This window comes from Salvelinus sp. IW2-2015, linkage group LG27 (assembly GCF_002910315.2).
Source record: "Salvelinus sp. IW2-2015 linkage group LG27, ASM291031v2, whole genome shotgun sequence".
Taxonomy (NCBI): domain Eukaryota; kingdom Metazoa; phylum Chordata; class Actinopteri; order Salmoniformes; family Salmonidae; genus Salvelinus; species Salvelinus sp. IW2-2015.
Window position 1 is genome coordinate 30425517 of NC_036867.1, and position 22447 is coordinate 30447963.

At 41.1% G+C, this 22447-nt stretch overlaps 1 pseudogene; it reads left to right on the plus strand.

Moving 5' to 3' along the window:
* Positions 1-8828: 8828 nt before the first annotated feature.
* Positions 8829-22447, plus strand: part of LOC111953339 (parathyroid hormone 2 receptor-like) — a 35697-nt pseudogene continuing 22078 nt past the window's right edge.

The window sequence follows — 22447 nt, forward strand, 5'->3', positions numbered from 1 at the left end:
GCCCTGGAGGAATATCGCAGATTTAAAGAGGAGTCCGTAATTTGCTTTCTAATGATCATGATCTTTTCTTCAAAGAAGTTCATGAATTTATTACTGCTGAAGTGAAAGCCATCCTCACTTGGGAATGCTGCTTTTTAGTTAGCTTTGGCGACAGTATCAAAAATACATTTTGGATTGTTCTTATTTTCCTCAGTTAAGTTGGAAAAATAGGATGATCGAGCAGCAGTGAGGGCTCTTCAATACTGCACGGTACTGTCTTTCCAAGCTCGTCGGAAGACTTCCAGTTTGGTGTGGCGCCATGTTCCGTTCCAATTTTCTGGAAGCTTGCTTCAGAGCTGTCGGGTATTTTCTGTATACCAGGGAGCTAGTTTCTTATGACAAATGTTTTAGTTTTTAGGGGTGCACTGCATCTAGGGTATTGCGCAAGGTTAAATTGAGTTCCTCAGTTAGGTGGTTAACTGATTTTTGTAATCTGACGTCATTGGGTAGGCAGAAGGAGTCTGGAACGGGCATCAAGGAATCTTTCTGTTGTCTTGAGAATTTATAGCACGACTTCTGATGCTCCTTGGTTGTGGTCTGAGCACATTATTTGTTGCGATTGCAAACGTAATAAAATGGTGATCCGATAGTCCAGGATTATGAGGAAAAACATTAAGATCTACAACATTTATTCCATGGGACAAAACTAAGTCCAGAGTATTGACTGTGCAGTGAGTAGGTCCAGAGACATGTTGGACAAAACCCACTGAGTCGATGATGGCTTCCGAAAGCCTTTTGGAGTGGGTCTGTGGACTTTTCCATTCCATGTGAATTATTAAAATCACCAAAAATTAGAAATATTACTGCTATGACTACACGGTCCGATAGGAATTCAGGGAACTCGTGAGGAACGCTGTATATGGCCCAGGAGGCCTGTAAACAGTAGCTATAAAGTGATTGAGTAGGCTGCATAGATTTCATGACTAGAAGCTCAAAAGACGAAAACGTCATATTTTTTTTTGTAAATTGAAATTTGCCTATCGTAAATGTTAGCAACACCTCCGCTTTGCGGGATGCACGGGGATATGGTCACTAGTGTAACCGGAGGTGAGGCCTCAATGTAACACAGTAAATTCATAGGCTTAAGCCATGTTTTCAGTCAGGCCAATCACATCAAGATTATGATCAGGTGATTAGTTCATTGACTATAACTGCTTTGAAGTGAGGGATCTAACATTAGTAGCCCTATTTTGAGATGTGAGGTATCACGATCTCTTTCAATAATGGCAGGAATGGAGGAGGTCTTTATCCTAGTGAGATTGCTAAGGCGAACACCGCCATGTTTAGTTTGCCCAACCTAGGTCGAGGCACAGACACAGTCTCAATGGGGATAGCTGAGCTGACTACACTGACTAAGCTAGGGCAGACTCCACTAAGCTGGCAGGCTGGCTAACAGCCTGCTGACTGGCCTGCACCCTAATTCCATTGTGGAGCTAGAGGAGTTAGAGCCCTGTCTATGTTGGTAGATAAGATGAGAGCCCCCCTCCAGCTAGGATGGAGTGTCACTCCTCAGCAGGCAGGCTTGGTCCTGTTTGTGGGTGAGTCCAGAAAGAGGGCCAATTATTACAAATTCTATCTTTTGGGAGGGCAGAAAAACAGAGTTTTCAACCAGCGATTGAGTTGTGAGACTCTGCTGTAGAGCTCTCACTCCCCCTAACTGGAGGGGCCCAGAGACAATTACTTGATGCCGACACATCTTTCTAGCTGATTTACACGCTGAAGCTATGTTGCGCTTGGTGACCTCTGACTGTTTCATCCTAACATCGTTTGGTGCGACGTGGATAACAATATCTCTATACTCTCTACACGCGCCAGTTTTAGCTTTAGCCAGCACCATCTTCAGATTAGCCTTAACGTCGGTGCCCTGCCCCCTGGTAAACAGTGTATGATCGCTGGATGATTCGTTTTAAATCTAATACTGCGGGTAATGGAGTCGCCAATGACTAGGGTTTTCAATTGTCAGAACTAATGGTGGGAAGCTTGTAACAGGAGGAGTAGAGACGAGAGAAGGCTCGGCCTCAGACTACGACTCGCTGCTTAATGGGGAAACCGGTTGAAAGTTTCTGTCGGTTGAATGAGCGACACCGGTTGGGCATTCCTACAGCATTTCCCTCCAGAAGTAATGAGAAAGTTGTCCGGCTGCGGGGACTGTGCGAGGGGATTTATACTACTATCTGTACTTACTGGTGGCACAGACGCTGTTTCATCCTTTCCTACACTGAATTACCCTTGACTACAATTGGTCTGAAGCTGGGCTTGCCGAACAGCTATCCTCGCCGTAAGGCGATCGTTCTAACTGTATATTATGAGTACAGCGACTGCAATTAGAAGGCATCATGTTAATGTTACTACTTAGCTTCGGCTGTTGAAGGTGCTGACGAACCATGTCCAGATAAAGCGTCCGGAGTGAAAAAGTTGAATGAAGAAAAGTTGTGAGAGAAAAACTAAAAATATAACGGTAATTAAAAAGTAAAAAACTGTAAAGTTGTCAGGTAGCAAAGTAAGGTTGGCAACAAAACGCACAGCAACAAGTTGCCATAACGTAAGCTTATGGATGTGCAGACAGGCAACTAAACATAGATCAAGAACCCACAAAACCAAAAGGGAAAATGGCAACCTAATATGATCCCCAATCAGAGACAACGATAAACAGCTGCCTCTGATTGGGAACAAATTCAGGCACCATAGACATACATATGCCTAGACTTACAACACCCATGACATACAAAAACCCTAGACAATACAAAACAAGCATACCCACCCTTGTCACACCCTGACCTAACCAAATAATAAGGAAAACATAGATAACTAAGGTCAGGGCGTGACAGTACCCCCCCCCCCCAAAGGTGCGGACTCCCGACCGCAAACCTGAATTTATAGGGGAGGGTCTGGGTGGGCATCTACCCTCGGGTGCGGCTCTGGTTCTGGACGCCGCCCCCTCTTTACACTGATCCCTCCGCCTATGTAGATCCGGACCGTGGATCATCGCTGGAGGCCCCGGCCGGGGACCCTCGCTGGAGACCCGGACTGTGGCCCGTCGTTGGAGGTTCCGACTGTGGCCCGTCGTTGGAGGTTCCGGACTGTGAAACGTCGCTGGAAAGCTCTGGACTGGATTGTCGCCGGAAGCTCTGGACTGGGTACTGTCGCCGGAAGCTCTGGACTGGGTACTGTCGTCGGAAGCTCTGGACTGTGTACTGTCGCCGGAAGCTCTGGACTGGGTACTGTCGCCAGAAGCTCTGGATGAGTGGTGCCGGATCTGGTGTTACCGGGCTGAGGACACGCACCTCAAGTCGAGTGCGGGGAAGAGACACAGGCCGTACTGGACTGTGGAAGCACACTGGAGGCCTGATGCGTGGTGCCGGAACTGGTGGTACCGGGCTGAGGACACGCACCTCAAGGCGAGTGCAGGGAAGAGGCACAGGCCGTGCTGGACTGTGGAAGCGCACTGGAGGCCTGATGCYTGGTGCTGGAACTGGTGGTACCGGGCTGAGGACACGTACCTCAGGGCGAGTGCGAGGAGCAGGAACAGGACGTACTGGACTCTGGAGGCGCACTGGAGGCCTGGTGCGTGGTGCCGGCACTGATGGTACCGGGCTGGGGACACGCACCTCAGGGCGAGTGCGGGGAGGAGGCACAGGATACACTGGGCCGTGGAGACACATTGGAGATCTGGAACGTAGAGCTGGCTCAATTCGTCCTGGCTGGATGCCCATGCCAGCCCGGCAAATGCGAGGAGCTGGAATAGAGCGCACCGGGTTAAGAATGCGAACTGGAGACACCTTGCGCATTTCTGCATAACACAGTACCTGACCAGTCACACGCTCCCCACAGTAAGCACGAGGAGTTGGCTCATGTCTCCAACCTGACTCGTGGCCAATCTCCTCGTGTGCCCCCCAATTTTTTATTTATTGGGGCTGCCTCTCGTGCTTGCCTTGTTTGTATTTCTCCTCATAATATCGCCGTTCCGCTTTTGCTGCCTCTATTTCCTCCTTCGGAAGGCGATACTCCCTAGCCTGCGTCCAGGGTCCTGCTCCGTCCAAAATCTCCTCCCAAGTCCATTTCTCCTTAAACGCTGCTCCTCCTTTTCACGCTGCTTGGTCCTTTTATGGTGGGTTCTTCTGTCACGGCCGTCATAGGGAGGAGACCAAGGCGCAGCGTAGTAAGCGTACATTCTTCTTTATTTAAAGAACGAACATTGAACAAAACTAACAAAATAACAAACGAGCCGTGAAGCTAATATGGATAGTGCAGACAGGCAACTAAACATAGATCAAGAACCCACAAAACCAAAAGGGAAAATYGCAACCTAAATATGATCCCCAATCAGAGACAACGATAAAGAGCTGCCTCTGATTGGGAACCAATTCAGGCCACCATAGACATACATATACCTAGACTTAACACCCCTAGACATACAAAAAACCCTAGACAATAAAAAACAAGCATACCCACCCTCGTCACACCCTGACCTAACCAAAATAATAAAGAAAACATAGATAACTAAGGTCAGGGCATGACACTCAGAGGTTTTTTTCTGAACAGAACACAGAATTTGGTTAGTTACATTATGCAGAGCATTCTGTAGTAGTTCAGTGATGGTTGAGTTCATTCTTAGTGCTAGGTTGTCCACCTTGCTATTGTTGATCCCTTATGTCCTTATGTTAATGATTATGTCATAAGCAAAATCTGTATGTCATAAGTATCCATGATGGTGTGTTCCAACTTCCATGATTGATGACATCACCACCTCTCTCTCTCTCTCATTTTCAGAAAGGCATGAATGACATTGTTGCTGGGTTACAGCAGTATCAATCATCACCAATGGACAACCTCAGGAAGCAGATGGAGGGAGTGCTAAAGAAGCATTCAGGAAGCACATCAGGTCAACTTGAAAAATATGCAATGGATATATTTGACAATTTCATTGACCCTTTTGCCCGGCGTTGCAACAACATTTTGACAGGACAGTGTTATTAAGAAGCAGTTTAGCTGTTTGGACACAGAGGATATTCCAATTGCTGAAACCATATGCAGGATCAAATGTGGAGGGAGGGTTTGGCTGGTAGGGATATCCTTGTCTCATCGCGCACCAGCGACTCCTGTGGCGGGCTGGGCGCAGTGCGCGCTAACCAAGGTCGCCAGGTGCACGGTGTTTCCTCCCACACATTGGTGCGGCTGGCTTCCGGGTTGGATGCGCGCTGTGTTAAGAAGCAGTGCGGCTTGGTTGGGTTGTGTTTCGGAGGACGCATGGCTTTCGACCTTCGTCTCTCCCGAGCCCGTACGGGAGTCGTAGCGATGAAACAAGATAGTAATTACTAACAATTGGATATCACGAAAAGGGGGTAAATATATATATATTTTTAAATAAATAAAATAAAAGGCAAAGACGGACTTGCTTCGCAACAGCCTGAGAACAACATATGGGATCAATACCAGGAGCAAGTTAGTTGAGTTCCCAGCCTTTGATATTATATAACAAACATTATGCATGTAATTCTGGAGGGCATAGCCCCATTGGAAATCAAATGTGTTTTGAATCACCTTGTTGAGTCAGGACAGATTGATCTGGACTCAGTGAATTCTGCTATTCTTGGTTTCCCTTATTCCCCTCTAGATGTTAGAGATCGGCCTTCCGATCTAATTTCTGTTAGTACATTAACGTCAAGTGATAGTAAACTAAAACGTTCATCTGGGAAAATGCTTGTCCTGCTAAGGATATTGCCATTTGTTTAGGAGAGTTTGGAAGTCAATGCATACATACAACTGATAATTGAGCTAATAGAGATTGTACAGATAGTATTTGCACCTGTTCTTTCCATTGCGACTGTATCTAGGTTGAAGTTACTCATTGAAAATCATTTGAAACATTGGAAGGAGCTTTTTCCAGACCGCAATGTTACACCAAAACAGCATTATATGATACATTTTCCATCATAGATAAAACATATCTATGTATGTGGTAAGACATATGTGTATTCGAGTCTAAACATCTTTAAACAATGGGCTTCCAAGCTCAATTTTTGAAAAATATTTGCAAGTCTTTGATTAATCAGAACCAAATATATGAATGCTGCCAAAATGTTGACATTTCAATGCACCCATTTTTTTCAAATGAAAGGGAGAGGTTAAATATCTACAATATTTACATGGAAKATTGAGGGACTTCCTAGGTTTCAATGATAAATTGCTGTATCAGTCAAATGGCTTGTGATAAATTGTAATAAATACATAACTCAGAAGTCCATGATCTTTGCCAAAGTACTGAATGGTAATATGACAGACTTCTTTTTTGTCGATTCTAGGCTTTATTGTTTGGAATATCTACCATTTCAAACTATACGCTTTGATAGAAATGTCATGGCTTATCAAGTTGAGCTCCCACACTTTGCACAGGCCACTGAGTTAGTGGATGCTGAAAAGCTGGTTGAGTTGACCTCTTATTACACAATTAGCATCAATAGCCAAGCTTATGTACAAGTCAAATACCATCTTGGGGATGTAATAGAATTGTACAACAGTTCAAATGACTCATAGTGTTTTCCCCAGATATGAAAAGTGTACTGTCTTTGTTCTGTACTGTATTTTGTCTACATGATTGCTGTGCTGTGTGTAAGATTGACAATAAAACAGTGAATTACATTTGGTCATTATCTGTTCTTAATATGTGAAGAGATGAAAAGGATAGGATGCTTGAAAGAAGAAATTCTGACTTCGACAAAGCAGTTTTGCACTTGTCAGTGTTGATCAAACAGCTTTATAATTCTGGTCATTCTAGTTTCAAGCATTAAGTTACTCAGAACCAGTAATAAAATCTTAGTAACAAGTTATATTATCTTATTAAGATAATTAAGGACTAAAAAGCTTGAAACAAGTGAAATGCTCTAACATAAAAACTGACTGGTAAGAAGATATATCTTGTCAGACAAAAAACACATATTTTCCTGGCATCACTCAGCTGGGGCCCTCACCTCCTCCCTGTAGGCTCTCATTGTTGTTGGTAATCAGGATACCACTGTTGTGTCGTCAGCAAACTTGATGACTGAGTTGGAGACGGCCGGGGTCGGCAGTCATGGGGGAATAGGCAGTACAGGAGGGGCTGAGCACGCACCCTTGTGGGGCCCCCGTGTTGAGGATCAGCGTGGCGGGGGTGTTGTTGTCTACCTTTACCACTTGGGGTCGGCCCATCAGGAAGTCCAGGACCCAGTTGCACAGGGAGGGGTTCAGACCCAGGGCCCTGATCTTAGTGATGAGCTCGGAGGGCACTGTGGTGTTGAAGACTGAGCTGTAGTCAATGAACAGCATTCTTACATAGGAATTTCTCTTGTCCAGCTGGGATAGGGGAGTGTTTAGTGCAATGGCGATTGCGTCGTTCATGGATCTGTTGGGGCGATCAGCAAATTTATTTTAGTTGGTCAGGGCGTGAGTTGGGGTGGGCATTCTATGTTGTTTTTCTATGTTTTGTTCTGTTGTTATATTTCTATGTGCTTGGCCTAATATGGTTCTCAATCAGAGGCAGGTGTCAGTCGTTGTCTCTGATTGGGAGCCATATTTAGGTAGCCTGTTTTCTATTGTGTTTTGTGGGTGGTTGTTTCCTGTGTTAGTGTTTGCACCATACGGGACTGTTTCGGTTGTTTGTTTGTACTTTTGTTATTTTGTTCAGTGTTCTGTGGATTTATTAAATATCTCATTATGGACACTTACCACGCTGCACATTGGTCCGATCCTTGCTACTCCTCCTCAGACGAAGAGGAAATCCGTTACATAGGGATGCAAGGACTGACCATCCATGAGATCAAAATGATAGTTTTAACCATGTTTTGAAGCTATACCGTGTTTAATACATTATTTACAAAACTTTTGTAAAACAAGCTTACAATTTGGGTTCTGATGGGGTAAAACCGTTGATTTAAACTCATGAGGCATTTCTATGTTATATTTGTCAAGAATCAATGGCTTTATCATGAATTATTTTWTTTTTTTAAGTGATGCACTTCCAATCACAGACTGTAGCTTGAAGATTTCTGAACGCTGTAACCTGTTCACACAGAAAATTTGACCAAATCTGACAAACTCTGAGTCATACCAAGATTCAACATGAACATTATTGTTTGCAAACATTTTTTTCTCAAAAAACATTCATTTTTAATTTGTGTCATTTAGTTTTTAAGACACTCATGACTTTCCCAAAATGCATTCATTTTTAATTTATGTAAATTCGTTTTTAAGACACTCATGAGCGAACGCGAACACACACACACACACACACACACACACACACACTGAATCGTGCAGACCGCTGCCGACATCTCTTCCCACATCGCAAACTTTCAGCACCACAGATAGATAGCACCACTACTCACGTTCAGCCGAGAAATGCAGTTGTAGGTAGGTAGGTTGGCTAGGCTACAGTAGAGATTAATAGTTATTTGGGTTGTCAGGTGTAAGCAGCAAACTCGATTTTACACGTCTAGCCTATGGATAATTCTGGTTGGAATTTTCTTGCGACTTTTTGACCGTAATGAGTATTCGTGTTTAACATATATATTTTTTAATGGCAATTAACGAGACAACATGCCCAAATTGTCTCTGTAAAGCAAACTTAGCCTACTAAAATGGTGTTTCAGAGAAAAAACTACAACAGGACACAAGTAGCCTGAATGGCCAGTCATATAGCCTATATATTTTAAGGTACACAAGTGATCAGTAAACTTTTTGAACAAGTTTATGGTACATCCTTATTTCAGACGGAAGACATCAAAACTCTGACCAATGCTACGCTATTTCTGCGCCCTTTCTCCTGAAATCCTCTTTCAACAGACTTCCAAGAGCGTTGGATGGAAATACACAGAGTAGGTTAGGCTACACACAGTCGGACTAGCACGGGTTTGACACAACACCTGAACTACTGCGTGCTTCAAAAACACAGCTGATTTTTGAGTTTATCGAAACCTCTGTATGCAACGCTGTCCACCAATTATCTTCAAAATGAATACGATACTTCTGAGTTACTTTGCGAAGTTTCTTTTATGCTGGAATGTAGTTTACCTACACGTTTACGCACAGGTAAGTAGGCTAGCCAATCGAGTAATATTGTTTATGTATTTTTTGTGGAGGAATTAATCCATAGGGTTTACATTCTGTGCATACATCTGTGAATATAATAAACCATACACATACGGAATTTGCATGACCATTTTACATAGGCTACCAGCAACATGATGCAAGATTATATACACTGAGTGTACAAAACATTAGGAACACCTTCTCTTTCCACGACAGACTGACCAGGTGAATCAAGGTGAAAGCTATGATCCCTTATTGATGTCAATCAGTATAGATGAAGGGGAGGAGACAGGTTAATGAAGGATTTGTTAAGCCATGAAACAATTTAGACATGGATTGTGTATGTGTGCCATTCAGAAGGTGAATGGGCAAGACAACATATTGAAGTGCCTTTCAACTGGGTATGGTAGTGTGTGCCCGTTTGAGTGTTTCAAGAACTGCAATGCTGTTGGATTTTTCACGCTCAACAGTTTACCCTGTGTATCAAAAATGGTCCAACACCTAAAGGACATCCAGCCAACTTGACACAACTGTGGGAAGCATCCCTGTGGAGCGCTTTTGACACCTTGTAGAGTCCATGCCTCGACGAAACAGCATTAGCCTATGTTTAGGCAGGCTATTGCAAGTCTAGTTGACAGAGATCTTGGCATAATGAATTTGGTTGCTTTTTTACTTGCATCCACAATTCCCTATTCCTCTACTCCTTTACAATTTTCTCTCTGTCTATCTTTTAAATMTTTTATCCTGTAAATAATGGGGAAAGTAAGATGGATGTTTCTAAATATTATCATTTACAAAGTGGTGGCCATCATCCAATTTCTTTTTCCCACATATTATGTTTCTTCCTTTGGTGCTATTTCATATGGAAATGTAATCGGTTATGTATTGTTATTCAGCCATGCCCGCTTCCATACTCATCAGTCAGTGTTTGCGTATAAATTGTTGACTGGTACTCAACATCCACTTTCTCCTTGAATGCATTTAAATGAGGCGTAATTATGAGCACAGTGCATCAGCGTGTGTGTGTGGCGATTGCTTACTGTGATGTATATGACTTATGTTTAATTTATGAAGTATGTGTTATGCTACGGTATACTGTATGTCACTGTAATTATGACATTAGATTTGATCAAAGTTTTTATATCAAAGCCACTTTACKATTTCTGCTCTTGTCATGTTTGAGATCCAAATTATCTCTGGGGTGAAGATTCCCCTAGGTACATATCTAGGATCAGCTTCCCCTCTCCAATCCTAACCTTAACCATTAGTGGGGGAAATGCTAATCTGACCCAAGATCATCATCGAAGGGGCAACTTTTTGAATCAATGCTGCAATCTACTCTGTAGGTTCATCCAGAGGTCGGCCTCACAGCACAGGAGCAGATGTACCTGCTGTATGATGTCAAAGTTGAGTGTCATCAGAACATCTCCACACACAATCCTGCAGGTGGGCAAACACTGACTTACGTAAATCGTTTTATCTTTGGGCAGCATAGGAAATGTACCAACTTTTTTGTTTGTGTTTCTGTAATTGGTACCCACTAAGCAGATGATTGGTCTACCTAGCTTTACCGGAGCCCCATTGGCCAGCGTGTTTCCAGGTGGATCCAGACAGACCTTTATGGTAACCGTAGCGGCCGYCCATACTTCATCCTGTCTGGAGAGACCAAATCCCATTACTTTACCTGTTTTTGCCTCCTGCGCATTGGAAAAGGGGTTGTGTTTTGAGAGACGGSCAAACACTAGCCTGCTCCACGTCTGCCCACGTTCTGACAGGCTTCACTCAGTCAGAGATTGGAGTTGGTAAAAGAGACTGGATGTGGTGCTGCTGCATGTACACTTTGACACACTGAACTCCTTGCATTTCTCACATTGTCAGTCAATGTTCAACYTGAGATTTACTGAATTGAGTAATGCTTTTAGCAAAAAAATTGTATTCTGATATTTATCCAAAGGATTTATTATCCACCTCCAAATTATTATTATATATTTTTAATTGGGGTAACTTGAGACAACTTTTGATACAGCATGGATGAAAACTACAACTACATAAGTGGTCTTAGGGAGGGGGGAAAAGAACTGGGATGATGGCCACCACTTAGTAAACAAAAAAAATTCTAAAAATTCTTCTTCGTTTTCCCATATAGGCACTCTTGAAGAACGGAGGGAGGAACTTCTTGAAAAGCCTTTATTTCCTTGGAAGACCACTGCAGTTTGATTAGGCAAAGATGACTTAAGATCACAGATATCATGCTGTGGTGTCTCCCTAGCCACAGAATCTYTGGGTGCTCAAATGTGGATTTATTCCATTCATTTGAATCTGCCAATTTACCAGTCCCAAACCCACAGTTGTTTCTCTTTCTGTCTGCTGCTCTCCATATTATTATCCTCCATGTGTCCGCCCACATTCTGTAGTGGAGAGCAGTGTGAGAGCTGGATAAAAACAAACCTCTTTGTGTGTTTGATCCAAAATCTACCAGCCATTAAAACCAGGTGGGAGAATAGAAATATCAGAACATAAACAGATATTGGAGTATAATGGCTAATTAGAGTGTATGTATTGTTTGGTGACTGTTTAAATATAAACAGACCAGCATCTGATACCCATCCAAATTTTGTCATGGCGGAAGTATTACGGTTTTCACTGGGAGGCAACATGAAAATACAGTTTGCTATATCTTCTGAGAGATGCAGAAATGACTAACACTTTATTTTAAGGGTCCATTATAAAACATTTATAAGGCAGTTTMCCCACCATGTATTAATAATTATTCCCACATTTGTAAATGTTAGTTAGCTAGTWATTCACACGTGTATATATATACACATGACCAAAAGTATGTGGACTTGCTTCCAAGAAGCAAGTGAGGTCGGACACTGATGTTGGGCAATTAGGCCTGACTTGCAGTCGGCGTTCCAATTCATCCCAAAGGTGTTCGATGGGGTTGGGGTCAGGGCTCTGTGCAGGCCAGTCAAGTTCTTCCACACCGATCTCAACAAACCATTTCTGTATGGACCTCACTTTGTGCACGGGGGCATTGTCATGCTGAAACAGGAAAGGGTCTTCCCTAAAATGCCACAAAGTTGGAAGCACAGAATCGTATGGAATGTCATTGTATGTTGAAGCATTAAGATTTCCCTTCACTGGAACTAGCCCGAACCATGAAAAACAGCCCCAGACCATTATTCCTACTCCACCAAACTTTACAGTTGTCACTATGCATTCTGACAGGTAGCGTTCTCCTGGCATCCGCCAAAGCCAGATTCGTCCGTCGGACTGCCAGATGGGGAAGCGTGATTCATCATTCCAGAGAATGAGTTTCAACTGCTCCAGAGTCCAATGGCGGTGAGCTTTACATCACTCCAGCTGACGCTTGGCATTGTGCGTGGTGATCTTAGGCTTGGGTGCGTTTGCACAAACAGTTCTTGTGCTGACGTTGCTTCCAGAGGCAGTTTGGATCTCGGTAGTGAGTGTTGCAATCGAGGACAGAGGATTTTTCCGCGCTCGGCTGTCCCGTTCGGAGAGCTTGTGTGGCCTACCACTTCGTGGCTGAGCTATTGTTGCTCTTAGACATTTCCACTTCACAATAAGAGCACTTACAGTTGACCCAGGCAACTGAAATAGCCGAATCCAGTAATTTGATGGGGTGTCAACATACGTTTGTAAACATTCTGTGTTTCATGCTTATTCTTTTACCAGTGTTAGGTTCTTATTTATCAGAGTAAATAACACATGGACACTAGAGAAGCTAACAAAGTTTAATTCTGTCCAAAGGTTCTGTTCAGCTTTAATTCAAACAACCCAACATTTCTCACATCACAGATATATATATATCCCATTTAAGACACTCCTCCTTCTCTCCAATCATTTAATCTTATGGTTCTACAGGAAAATAGTAACAGGATATTAAACCCTTATTACTCCCTTCAGGGGATCTGACCTCACCTCCTGACCTCAACCCCTCCTTCACCTAATCCACAGATGTCCATCTGTCTTTCCTGTATCAACGCAGTGCTCTCCTCCCGTCCCCCAACACATTCCAACGCCATCTGGCTTTCTACAGAGAACCATTAACTTCAGACATAAAACCCAGTCTCTTTCACTCCTAATATTCTATGCTTCTTCTCTATCATTTATTTAATATCTCAATGTTKAAAAATTTRGAATCCAACACCAGGTACTGCTGGAATGTTTACCAATGGCATGCATCTTTTTGTAGGAAATTACACTGATCTCTGAAAACATTTATAAGATATTTAAGTATAAATAGTGCTCACTTTAGATTAGGGCCTGAAAAATGACTTTACTAATCACACAATTTTTATAAATGCCATATAAATAGTTTATTATGGACCCTTAATAAAATAAAGTGTTACCAAAATGACATCAATGAAACAACTTATTGGCTAAATGATATGCTGCCTTTCATTAGAGTAAAATAAATAAACATTTACAAAATTGTATAACCCCACTTCCCCTCAATCAGTGGTGTATTTGTCTATTATATTTGGTTTTTCCAGATAACTTAAACCAGATCTAAATGATCTTGTGTTCCCTTTTCAATTTTAGATGACGGGGCAGTCTGTGATTGGTTCATCCATGTGGGCCTTTAAATTGATGATATATAGCAATTATATAGCTCTGTTGTTGTTTGATTCCGAGATTGTCCCTTTAAAGGCAATGGTCCAATTCTAACCATTATTGGCCACRGTATTACTGCCAGGGGTTCTCTCGTTAAACCATCAATACGAGCTAAGATCACCCACACACCTGATCTCAGTTGCAACCATTATTAGTCATCATATTACCATTCCTGCGGTGCTTAACTTCAAAGATGCTAATTGAGCAGACTAAGGACGGCTGTATCTACAGTATTTGAGAATCATTCTATACATCTGAAATAAAGTATTTTCTCATTTACCACGACAAATCTACAGTGGCATTTTTCCCTACACATTTTATGTACTGAAAACTCATGTTGGTGTACATGAGTAAAAAATAAATGTGTTTCTAATTTATGTAATCCATTAATTATAACTTGGTTTAATACAGTAGGGCTATGGAGATTTCAAGAGAGGAAAGTACAATATTTCTGAACATTGTCCATGTTTAAAATTGTAATTTAAATCAAGCCTATCATGATTGTGTTAATATTTTTTTTAATCAAATGGCGTTGTAGTCTTATAAAATTAATTAAAATTGCACAAATGATATTCTAATTATGTTGACATGAAACAGTTGTATGATATAGACTCCATTATTACAGTAAGTATTTGACATTCATTCATTAGGCTACAAGCCTAATGATTGTCAATGCTCTTATAGGTCATTATTTAATTGGGGTGGGAATAGAGACCCAGAAGCAGCTGTCAAACACGGTAACAATGAGACGTCAACTAATCTACTCGTAAATCTTGTGTTCTTTTTCTTTGAATCATGATTATTTTAGCACGCAGGTTTATGTAATCTCCCGCATTGTTTTAAGAAAACCAGTGCTAATATGCTGTAGTGTGTGGAGCTCAGCTTCTTCTTTACAATTGGCCAAACATGTTCACTTAATGTCATGGGATTATGTAAACATAATCTTTGTTGTATGAGGTGTTGTATCCAGACCCTGGTCAAATATATTCTCTAAAATGCATGACAATGTTCGAGTTGTGCTTGATTTAGTGTACACTCTTAGAAAAAAAGATTCCGAAATGGTTCTTTGGCTGTCCCAATAGGCACAGAATAACCTTTTTTGGTTCCAGGTAGAACTCTTTTGGGTTCCATGCAGAACCCTCTGTGTCTACATGGAATCAAAATGGGTTATTCAAAGCATCCTGCTATGGGAACAGCCGAAGAGCCCTTTTAGGTTGTAGATAGCTCTTCTTCCCCTAAGAGTGTAGTTGTACTTTTTGGGACTATAACAGATACATTAAATTTTATTGACAAAGCGATATGCTAACTGTGGATAACAGTCATTCAAGTGCAGCATAACTAGCTAGCTAGCAAAGCGATTCCCATTTCCTGCTATCTAACCAAATGACACCTGCATCTCTAGATGTAGTCACCGAAAAACGACATGAGAAAAAAAGTTGGTCACTCACTCACTCCTCCAATGATATGACATCCTCCTAGCAGCTAGCTAACTAGCTAACTGGGGTATATCCAACCGTATACTATGGGTCTGACAAAACATAGATTTTTATTGCTCTAATTATGTTGGTAACCAGTTTATAATATGTTTTTAACTTGCTAAATAAATAGTTAGCTACATAAATAAATACGCCAGCCCAGACATACAGTAGCCTACTTGCAACTGCGACCCAAACTGGCCATTGTTGTATTAGAAAAATATGTCCCTTTATAATTTCCTCTTATGTACATAGGATGRTGTATATAGCATCTTAACAAATGAAAACAAGAGATAACTCATATTTGTTTAGCCTTTGATACTATATTTGCAGATGCGCATAATATGCCTCAAGCCTAATCAAAAAGTATTGAATAACTCCAAATAACAAAAACGTAGCTATAACTTAAAACATGTTTTTCATTTTTTTGCACTGCATCAATCACCAGTGCTGTTGAATGCAGCATTGCTGTATGGTGCACTCAAAATGTATTGTATTTGAGTAGCCAGCCTAGGCTACTTCTCAAATGTTTCTGTAACAGGCCAACATGTTTCTCCTTTGCATGGTGTTTTGTTGCAGGTTTTGTTTTTTGGTTATTCATTGTAAAGCTTTAAAAACCGAAGCCAGGCTGCAACATTTTAGTAGCCTAGCTAGGACTGTTGCATGTGTCTATCGACACTTTCTCGCCGCTGCACGCTGTAAACGGGACACATGAAAGCAGCACAATTGAAGTTGAATTCACCGATTCAGGGCACATCAGGCCATCATTTCATAAAGTAGATGTCTCAACTCATTTATACTCGCTTGTGTGTCCTATTCGGGCTGTGGGCCTTGTTTGACACATGCGCTAGACTATTGTCCTTGCTAGTTTGATTGTATTTGACATTCCCAGSTGTCACGGCCGTCGAATGAAGTAGACCAAAGCGCAGCGTGGTGAGCGTACATATTCCTTTTATTTAGGATGACGCCGACAAAAAACAATAAACAATAGAAAAACGACCGTGAAGCTTAACAGGGCTAATGCCACAAACAAAGTTAACTTCCCACAAAGCAAGGAGGGAAAAGGGCCACCTAAGTATGGTTCCCAATCAGAACCAACAATAGACAGCTGTCCCTGATTGAGAACCATACCCGGCCAAAATATAGAAATACAAAATCATATAAAAACAAAACATAGAATGCCCACCCCAAATCACACCCTGACCAAACCAAAATAGAGACATAAAAATGCTCTCTAAGGTCAGGGCGTGACACCAGCCTTAGTTACAGTTGTCRGTTTTTGTCAAAATATTGGGTCATTGAAACTGAAACAGTGCATCCCTAATGGGTGGAGGCAGCAAACAATGTACCAGGCCATCTGTGATTTACAACCTTATCGCAATATCTTTTGGACTACCAAGAAATGTGTTGTTAAAGGATATTAATCATGCATTGAACAACATCCATTTATTCTGCCAACAATGCCTTACTTTACGTCATGGAATTTTGAGTGAAATAGAACCTATTTTTAAAACCTCATCAAGTTGGCTTTGAAGCATAAACTGGGAATTTGATATTTTTGACTGATATTATGATTGTCTGTTTGTTTCATATCTTCAAAGTAGTTAAAACACTGTCAGTTCCACTTTAAGGTATTTCACACTGTCCGCCCATGTGTTGACCTGGCAAGTGGGTCCCAAACCCCAATATGGCACATTTCCTGTCTGTCAGTTTAAATCGATACAACATGCGTTGATGTCTCAAATGATAATGTGACTCAAACCAGCTATAATCAGATCCAATTTGGCTCTGAGATAATGAAGTATGACAATATACGCATAGGAAGGCTACTGCAGCTGAGACACTGAAACCTACAAATATCCACTTCTCTTTAGACCTGGATTGCAATCATAAAATATATGGATTTATTTTAATCTATTTGCATCTTATTTTCTCTCCCACTTAGGTCTTTATTACTCAGTCTCAGGTCACAGGGTGCCATTTGGGACGCACACCCACCCTAGTCACTTGTTTCACTGAACCATCAGGAGGGCTAGCTGACAAAAGACGACAACCTATTACTCATAGTGCTCTCCCACTAGCCTACTCATCTGGTGGACAGATAGTATATATAGCTGTAATGACTATGAGCAATGTTCTTGCACTTGTCGCTAATGAGTGACTCATAAGCTTTGTCTTTCCATCTCACCCTCTCATCGTGGAATATAGATTAATATTAGAATTGTGTTTAATCAAGGAGGTTTAAATAGACATAGTGGAAGAAATATTTTTTCTCTTTGGAGCCGAGTTGTAGTATATTGATCCTTCTTGAACTTGTTTCATTGATGARATTGATGTGGACTGAGTGCACACTGCTGGATATTTGCCCTTTCTTAAATTGAGTGGATAAAAATCCGGTGACCGCAGGATTACCAGCACATACCATGGACAGGCACAAAAGCAACAAGTCAATGAAACCTTTCAATGATAATGCCTTGAGTTCCATAGCAGTGATTTCTTTTAAATTCAGATTTATCTGAAGGAGTGTCCATGGGAGGCCTGGGAGCCTCCGTTCCCTTGATGACGATACCCTTCAACACAATGTCCAAATAATGTCACTTATGAACGTAAAAGCGTCAAATATGTACATCACACATATTGACGTTTGTGATTGTGAAGATTTGACGTATAATGGCAATATGTCAGTAAATGTTACATATTTGGCATATTACCATAGTATATTATCTAGTGATGGGCACTAATATGGAAAATCCATACTAATATATCACTTGAATTTTTTTGATATGTATTGGTTTTATATATTGGTTTTTTAAAAATATTGTTTATAGTTTTCTGTTCACCTCCACAGCTCTGTGAAGTCCAGACAAGTGCTTTCTGATTGCTCATTGGAACCTATGTGAAAGCTAAATCTACAGTTTAATAAGTCCATTCACCACGATTTGGCAAATCAGCAGGCAATTAAGTCACTAAGTTGAGAGCCTGTGAGAAGGTCTATGAGAGGGGTTCGTGCATGCAGGAACAGTCACGTACAGTATGGGTTTTTACATAATAGTGTAAGTTAACAGGAAGGTTAAACCAACGTCATAATATGCCGTCCGTATATCGATATCAAATGCAAATAAACCAATATCATATAAAATGATCAGTATTGATGCCCACCACTAACATTACCTTACTCCCCTTTTCCACTACGTGTCCAGATTACCTTTGTCCCCCTGGCTGGGACGGTCTGATCTGTTGGCCCCAGGGATCCCCCGGAGCGCTAACCAAGGTCCCCTGCCCCAGCTACATCTACGACTTCAACCATCAAGGTATTGGCGTATAGATAGGCAACACACTTGCTATACTCATGGAGACAGATTTACTAAGCGTTTGCGCTAGGTGCAAAGTTTGGCTATTCTTTTTTGAAAGGTATAAAACCCCCAAAGAAGTCTTTGTTTACACTTTACCTTAAAGCTAGAATATTTAGTTGCTATATCCATTTTTGGACTTATACATTAATGGTATACACCCATTGATTCTTGAAGAATATACACTGAGTATACAAAGCATTAGGAACACCTGCTCTTTCTAAGACATGACCAGGTGAATCAAGGTGAAAGCTATGATCCCTTATTGATGTAACTTGTTAAATCCACTTCAGTCAGTGTAGATGAAGGGGAGGAGAACAGTTAAAGAAGGATTTTTAAGCATTGAGACAATTGAGACCTAGATTGTGTATGTGTGCCATTCAGAGGGTGAACGGGCAAGCCAAAAACTGTAAGTGCCTTTGAACGGGGTATGGTAGTAGGTGCCAGGCGCACCGGTTTGTGTGAAGAACTGCAACGCTGCTGGGTTATTTACGCTCAACAGTTTCCCGTGTGTGTCAAAAATAGTCCACCACTCAAAGGACATCCAGCCAACTTGACACAACTGTGGGAAGCATTGGAGTCAACATGGGCCAGCATCCCAAGCAATGTACATGTAATGGATTTAACCTATTGAATTGTTTGATGAGCATGAAAACGATGTAAACCATACCCCATGGCCGTCTCAGTCACGAGATCTCAGCCCAATCTCCCATAAGTGTTCAACTTATGGGAGATTCTGGAGTGGCACCTGAGGATGCGTTTTCAGACCACAAACAAAACACCAAATTATATAATTTATTTTTGAAGAATGGTGTCGCATCCCTCCAATAGAGTTCCAGACACTTGTAGAATCCATTCCAAGTTTGCTTTGAAGCTGTTCTGGCTCGTGGTGGCCCAACGCCCTATTAAGACGCTTTATGTTGGTGTTTCCTTTGTTTTGGCAGTTACCTGTATGTTGCAATGTAAATGACCAGACCTTGTGTGTCCAGGTCATGCATACAGGAAGTGTGATGTCAACGGTTCCTGGGTTTCTGTGGAGGGGTTGAACCGAACGTGGTCCAATTATTCTGACTGCTTGAGATTCCTTTTACCTGGTCAAGAGGAGGAAAAGGTAATCCCAATCACCACTTCAGTCACACCAAAGATTCCAATTAACATTGTTGGGGTTGCAGACTTGACTCATGACAATACTTGAGTTGCTCTGACTCACGCTAACAGTGTAGCTACACTGGGGCGTTGGGAAAACGGTAGGTTTTTAGCTTCTATGCTAAACGCCTAACTTTTTGCCGGCGTAAACAGTGTAGCAGGCCTGTAAGATATCAATTTCTCTCTAGCAGGACTTCTTTGACCGGCTGTACGTCATGTACACCATTGGATATGCACTGTCCTTCATCTCTCTTCTAGGGGCCATTGTCATCATAGGCTACTTCAGGTAAGACAGCCTTGTGTCCCAACAATTGGTCCTTTCTCCAGAAGTGTACAATTGTTTTTTAAATTCTTATACCCTGTCATTTCCTTTCAGTCATAGACCATTGCAGAACAGACATGTTCCCTAGTATCAGGGTTCCCTTCAATGAAAAGTCGTTGCTGCTCTATCCACCTGTGTAAATGCCACTGAGGTCATATAGCACTAGGCCTCATTTGTTCATCACCATTTTCCAAAAACAGCCTCACAATAAATGATAAGTAAAAATAAATATCCTGGCTAATCCTCTTGACTCATCTCCAAATTCTCTGTGAAATGCCATCCAAAAGATGAAAAAAAATGCATTACCTGAAGACCCACTGGGCACAGCATGCCATTTCAATGTGGAAATTGGGGTAATATTTGGTTGAGACGTTGATCAATGAGATTTCAATCTTTATTCACCCACTCAAAAAAACTGCCAGAGGTTTGTTGAATTCCCAATGTGTTTTCACTATGCTTTTAACCATCTATAAGCACAACCAAATTCCAATGGAAAAACAATGTTTGATTTTTGGTTTAGTTGTCATCTAAATGTGTTATCACTGAACTTTCAACCATTTAAAAGCACAACAAAATTCAAATGGGAATACAATGTCATATTTTGTATTTATACAACAACTTAATGTGTTATTACTGTGCTTCATGGAACGAATTGCAAAAATCACTAAAGCTGGAGACATATATCCCTCTAACTTTAAGCATCAGCTGTCAGAGCAGCTTACCAATCACTGTACCTGTACGCAGCCAATCTGTAAATAGCACAACCAACTACCTCATCCCCATATTGTTATTTATCTTCTTGCTCTTTTGCACCCCAGTATCTCTACTTGCACATCATCATCTGCACATCGATCTATCACTCCAGTGTTAATGCTAAATTGTAATTATTTCGCCTCTGTGGCCTATTTATTGCCTTTACCTCCCTAATCTTCTACATTTGCACACACTGTACATAGATTATTCTATTGTGTTATTGACTGTACGTTTGTTTATGTGTAACTCTGTGTTGTTGTTTTTGTCGCACTGCTTTGCTTTATCTTGGCCGGGTCGCAGTTGTAAATGAGAACTTGTTGTCAACTGGCCTACCTGGTTAAATAAAGGTGAAATAAAAATAAACACAAAAAAATGCATCAAATAGCACAACCAAATGACCTGGATTTTATATGAGATTACATAGTGCAAGTGATCAATGCTGTTCAAGATTCTTCACAGGTTATTATAGAAATTGTAAAGATCTCCACAGACCTGCGACCTTTGCATGCTATCTTGAACATGCACACTTTCTTTGATTACATAAGACATTTATAGTTACAGTAGGCTAACCTCAACATTTGGCCATGGATGTGTGACTTATTTTAAGCTTGAATAAACACTGTTACATTAGTTTGTAAGATAGCCTTAACTTTAGGCTGTTTGCTGTATTACATATTTATTATTGTATTGTGTTTGGTTGACAACTCAGCCAAATATCAACATTTTAAAAGATATCTAATGCTTGGATAGTTTCATCTGAGCCACTGGCTTAATCATATTCTTAATTTTTGTTGGTTTAGTTGGAGACGTGAATCCTACATATTATTTGTTAACTTGTCGAAAAGTTAACAGGCTAGTTACTGCACACCAAAACTGAATTGTGTTTGGTTGTCAACACAACCAAATATCAACATTTAATGAGATGTATCTTTTGTGCCACTGACTTAGTCTGGCCTTAATTCCAGTTTGTCTACTACTTAAATATTGATTTGTTGGATTCACGTCTCCAACTCAACCAGGAATCAAAGTTAAAGAATAGGACTGCCATAATTCCCTAATAATAGAGCAAAACACGCTTTGTACAAGTTAAAGAATACGACTAAATGAAATTAAACTTTAATTAGACTAGATTTTGGCCTATTCTTTAACTTTGATTCTTGGTTGAGTTGGAGACGTGAATCCAACATATCAAAGCTTTTCATTATGAGTTGTCAATATCATGAATGCAATTAGAGAAGGAAGTATTACTCAAGCATCTTCCCTCAGAATTTCCCAAGTGGCGCAGTGGTCTAAGGCACTGCATTTCAGTGCTAGAGGCGTCACTACAGACACCCTGGTTTGAATCCACGATGTATCACAACCAGCTGTGATTGGGAGTCATAGGGCGGTGCACAATTGGCCCAGCGTTTTCCATGTTTGGCCGGTGTAGGCCGTCATTGTAAATAAGAATTTGGTTCTTAACTAGTTAAATAAAGTTTAAATTTAAAAAACACAGTACACTGTAAAACTAACTCAAATGGTCTGAGGAAACTGATTGTGGGGAACCATTTAGATTTTATAAACCGTGGAATTTAGTGTATTTTACTCAATTCAGGTTATTTTATTAAATTCAGGTTACTCAAAACAGTTAGGTTTTATAATGTACAGTTGAAGTCGGA